A 5,861-nucleotide genomic window follows, 5' to 3' on the forward strand; every position below is an offset into this window, starting at 1 on the left:
AGGCCATGTAATAAAATCGTATAAGTACTGCAGACATTGTTTCCAACTTTGTTGTTTGCACATTTGACGCAAAATGTCCTTACAAACTCTTACTTTTTTAAACCGGCAAGTAAGCAGGAGTACTAATCATAACGTTAGAAAACCTCCCGTTTCCTTGACAACCAATGTAAATAATGAACACAGATTCTACGGCAGAGGCAAAGTACCCTTGTGAAAAAAAAGTGCACTTAAGTGTACTTTTATAAAGTGTACTTATTACATAAATAATATACTTTAAATATATACACTTAAGTGTGAATTAAATGCCATCTTTTCGGCGCACTTAATGCACATTAAGTGTAATTAATTTCAAATATATCATATATTAAGTTTAAATAAAATGTAATAAGTTGCCATTAAGAGTGATTTTTTGGAACAACTTAATTGGTACTTTATTACAACTTTATATATACTTTCATAATTGCTTCTAGTGTTTTTAAAATATACTTAAAGTGCACTACAAAATGTAATGACACGCAATTAATGTGATTTAAAATATACTTTAATGTCAGTTAACAATACACTTAAGTGTGAATTAAATGCAATATTTTCGACACACTGAATGCACATTAAGTGCAATTAATTTCAAATATAACACATATTAAGTTGAAATAAAAAGTAATAAGTTGCCATTAAGAGTGATTTTTTGGAACAACTTAATTTGTACTTTATTACAACTTTATATATACTTTCATAATTGCTTCTAGTGTTTTTAAAATATACTTAAAGTGCACTACACAATATAATGACACGCAATTAATGTGATTTAAAATATACTTTAATGTCAGTTAACAATACACTTAAGTGTGAATTAAATGCAATGTTTTCGACACACTGAATGCACATTAAGTGCAATTAATTTAAAATATATCACATATTAAGTTGAAATAAAATGCAATAAGTTGCCATTAAGAGTGATTTTTTGGAACAACTTAATTGGTACTTTAATACAACTTTATATCTACTTTCATAATTGCTTCTAATATCTTCAAAATATAGTTAAAGTGCACTACACAATATAATGACACGCAATTAATGTGATTTAAAATATACTTTAATGTCAGTTAACAATACACTTAAGTGTGAATTAAATGCAATGTTACAATCAACAAAACTAAATGTAAAACCCTCTAAATTTACTGACAAAATAATCTCTAAAAGAAGTACATAAAAACCTTTCTGTTGATGCACAAGAAAACCCCAAGAAACACTATGCATAAACACAAACAGTTTTGGAAAGAGACCTTTGGGTAATACTTTACAGAAATATATTAGTTACCTACTTCAGTTAACATGAACTAAGAATGAATAATACTTTAAGCATTTATTAGTCTAAGTAAGATAATATTAGTCCTGGTTAGATCATGTTGGCTAAAAAATAAACTAATATTAACAAATGAGACCTAATTAAAAGTTACCGAACCTTGTTATTTAGCTCTTAAAGGGATGTTCAACAGAAGAAAGAAATTCATACAGGTTTGAAACAACATGAGGGTGAGTATATGATGACAGAATTTTCATTTTAAAGTGGAGTATCCCTTTAAACCTTTACCAGCACCAACATTAAACAGGACCAAATGCTTACTCCAGCATTACAGTGAATCTAAGTTTGTCAAAAAAAAAAAAAAAAAAAAAAACACTGAAGAACTCCAAAAGCACAAAAACCAAAATGATTTGTCACCCAATTTTTTAAGTTGTTGGAAAGTGCTGTTTATGGCAGTGTCCCAGATGCTCTCCAGAGTATATGTGAATGGAAATGTTTCAAAGATGCGGGAAAGTCAGAAAAAATGCCTTGAGGAAAAAAAAACAAACACAAAAAAACAGAGAATTTGTTTATAATACAGATCCAGTCCATTATTATATTTGGCTCAATTGAATGAAAGAGATAGATATACAGTTGCGCTTCAAAGTTGATATACACCTTGCAGTATCTGCAAAATGTTAACAATTTTATCAATAATAGGGATCACAAAAATGTACGTTTTATCTTTATTTAGTACTACCCTGATGAAGCAGTTTATTCTGCAAGGTGTATGTCAACTTTTGACTGTTAACTGTTGATAAATTGTGTGATGTGATTGATTACCTCAGTCACCAGGGCCACATCGTAGTAGAAAGCTGGGCAAGGTTCCTTCTATTTCCCACAAACACCAGGATTCCACTGACTACGCCATCTTTACTGACACTGGGCTTAAAGTGATTAAAAATAGAGAACCTTTTTATTGCTACTTTACAGGGAATTAAGCATAACTTTATCAATTACACAAATATAGATATATGACCCATGCAAACCCAGGACCAATGCAAATTAAGAAAGGTATTCTTACATTTTAAGCTTGCCCCACATAGCTATCTTCATGAAGGATGTTCCTGTTCCTGTATTTACCACGGTTGACACAGCAATGCTGCAAGCCTTCTTCCTTTGGTTTGTTACCTATAAAATATATGATGATTATAGGGCAGGTGTAAATGCACAGGTGGGAATTTATTACTTGCTCATGCAAAAGATTCAAAGCATTTAAAAGCTATAGGGATAACGTTAGTTAGTGACTTGAAAGTAGTGTTTTAGCTTGATCAGGATGTGCTGTCATGATAAATCTTGTAACATCACCTCATCAATACAGGTCTGTGATTCCACACCGCTTGCACTGTATCTCCAATAACAAATATGAACTGATCCTGCAAAGTGAATGTTTAAATCCAGATAAACACAAAAATATTACATATTCCAAAACAAATAGTAATTGAACAACTCTTTAAATACAAAATGAAATTGAACACATTACAAGCATTTTTTCTAAAGGTGGGTAATATATTAAATATTTATGGTGGTTATAAGATTGATTATTTGTATTAAATGTATATAAACGTCTTCGAGTGTTACAATATTGGATCAGCATTCAGCAAATGTTTAGTAGCTAGTTTAAAATAATTAAAAAAGTTGGTTTAGTTTTTTAAAAAAAATCAGCAACCAAATTCCTCGAACACGACCACACACGCCTTCCTCACATTACAATGTAAGACATTATTAGAATGCAATCATATATAAATTATTGAAAACATGATTAATTCACCTCCCGAGTCTATTGAGTTTATAATATCTGCGATTAAAATGCACTCAGCAACTGACATGTTACGGTGAAAAAAAAATAACTAAAGAAAGCATCAATATATACTTACTTGACTGATTATTTGCAGCATAACGTCTCATCTGCAAACAAACATCCAAACGTGGTGCTCCTTTTGTTCTCTTGTTTGGCTAGCTTCAGTATCATCACGCATCGCAAACGGATCGCAAAACATAGCGCATTTTTCAAACTCTAGTGAAGTAGAGCGTCATAATGACGTAGTATTTCTCGCGCATGCGCATTAAACAACATATTCATATATCATGCATGGTTAAATGTTATTTCAGCTTTTCTGTTTAAGTTGAAGTTGTTCTAACTCATTGTGTTGTTAAACTCTGTAAGTTCACAAAACTTTACTCATTAACCTAACTAAAAGTTAATCTTTTTTTTCAATGTAGTCTAGTGTGATTAAAATTAAATGTATTTTAACTGAATTTAAATGCAAATTCATTTTGTTTACATTTGTTTAACTTTTGCTCGCAATTAATACAATTTTAAATGTGTGTTTAATTGACTTAGAACAACATAATGATATTGAAAGTATTATGTTCACAGATGTAAAGTAGCTACAACACATTACTATTAGACTCCTCTCATATATTACATTTTATTTTCAAATATTATGTAGAAAGCTGACACTAGTTGAGTTCATAGAGCAAGGGCTGGTGATAAAAATGTCAACAATAAGTTGTAGTGGATTATACTGTATAAGCAGATGTATTGGAAAAATACATTTCAACTGCATAATGCACACAGTATATATTATAGACAAAACACATTTAAAATACATTAACAAATTAATTTTGGACAACACACTTGAGTTGGACTTAAAATCAATTATTTTCCATGTTTTCCATTAAAACTGTTATTTTATATATTAGTCAATACATCAAAATAAATTCCCTTTAATAACTTATAACTTTAACTTTAATAAATTTAAAACACTATAAATCATTATTATTAAAAATGTATGTTTAAGTAAAACTTATTAGACATTGCAAAGTGCATTTTTTTAAACATGCACTTAAGTGTGTTTATAAATATTGTCATGAAAGTGTTCTTTCTTTAAGTTAAGATTAATTAGACATTATTACAAAGTACATTTTTAAAGTGTACTTAAGTGTGTTAATAAATATTGTGATGAAAGTGTACTTACTTTAAATTAAACTTAATTAGATATTATTACAAAGTGCATTTTTAAAAATGCACTTAAGTGTGTTTATAAATATTGTGATGAAAGAGTACTTACTTTAAGTTAAACTTAATTAGATATTATTACAAAGTGCATTCGTAAAAAGTGCACTTAAGTGTGTTTATAAATATTATGATAAAAGTGTACTTTCTTTAAGTAAAACTTAATTAGACATTATTACAAAGTGCATTTTTAAAAAGTGTATTTAAGTGTGTTAAGAAATATTGTGATGAAAGTGTACTTACTTTAAATTAGACTTAATTAGATATTATTACAAAGTGCATTTGTAAAAATTGTACTTAAGTGTGTTTATAAATATTGTGATGAAAGTGTACTTTCTTTAAGTTAAGCTTAATTAGACATTATTACAAAGTGCATTTTTTAAATGCACTTAAGTGTGTTTATAAATATTGTGATGAAAGTGTACTTACTTTAAGTTAAACTTAATTAGATATTATTACAAAGTGCATTTGTAAAAAGTGCACTTAAGTGTGTTAATAAATATTGTCATTAAAGTGTATTCCCTTTAAGTACACTTAAGTTTTCTTTAATTTTAATTTTATTATATTATCTGCAAGTGCACTTTTCAAAAAGTATACTTTGATTATTTTAAGCACACAAAAAGTACGCTTTCAATACAATTAAGCACACTTCTTTTTCACAAGGGTAATCTTTGTCAGTGACCAGGAAGCTGCGTTCTTGAAATTTTAATTTTGCTTTAATCATTAAAAATGTAATTTTAGTAATGTAGTTCATTAATACTGAGCTAAAAATTAGCTGTTTTATCCGTTTAGCCTCAAATGTAAAAAGCCCTGTAACTCCTTTCCCAGACAAGTTGGGCAAAGTCTGTTCAATGTAGCCTACACACAAATTATTTTTATTAATGCAATGGACTGTTGCCTATGGCTTGCTCAGTTGGGGATATTTAATTTAATTAATCAATCAACAATACTATTGATCAGCATTACCAAACGTGGACGTTTTCCACTAGAAACAAACATTGATGTATTGTTTTAATTTAATACTGTGAAGCTGCTTTGATACAATCTCTATTGTGAAAAGCGCTATATAAATAAACTTGACTTGACTGTAACGGCACATCCGTATGTCATATTTTCCTAATGTCTGGTACTGTTAAACATGTTTTCACGTGAATGAATAATGATATGCAAGTGATGCATACATGACATACCCCCAAAAAAAAAAAAAGGTTGCTGCAGAAGTCATTCTGAATAGACACATAACCAACATATATTTAGAAATCCAACCCTTGAGAGTTTACATTTCAAGTCTCAAAATTAATATTGATATATATACGCTCAAACACAAACAAAAACAACAAATATTAAGAATATATTTATTAAATGTATAAAAAATGTATGTGAATTTAGGATTGCAACTTATAACCACAACTAAAACATGGGGATTTTTTAAAGACAATCATCCCGCACATCCTATTCTATAATAAAATCAGCTAATCGAATATTTGAAAATCGTGCCTT

At 29.0% G+C, this 5,861-nt stretch overlaps 1 long non-coding RNA gene across 1 annotated transcript; it reads right to left on the bottom strand.

The window, feature by feature from the left end:
- Window positions 1-2,125: 2,125 nt before the first annotated feature.
- Window positions 2,126-3,459, bottom strand: LOC307160707. Its single transcript, XR_013821603.1, has 3 exons — window positions 3,220-3,459; window positions 2,651-2,718; window positions 2,126-2,473 (listed from the first exon to the last, which is right to left on the bottom strand). It is a non-coding gene; the product is annotated as an uncharacterized lncRNA (long non-coding RNA).
- Between the last annotated feature and the right edge of the window lie 2,402 nt (window positions 3,460-5,861).

The sequence above is a fragment of the Squalius cephalus genome (assembly GCF_949319135.1).
Source record: "Squalius cephalus genome assembly, chromosome: 6".
NCBI classification, from domain to species: Eukaryota; Metazoa; Chordata; class Actinopteri; order Cypriniformes; family Leuciscidae; genus Squalius; species Squalius cephalus.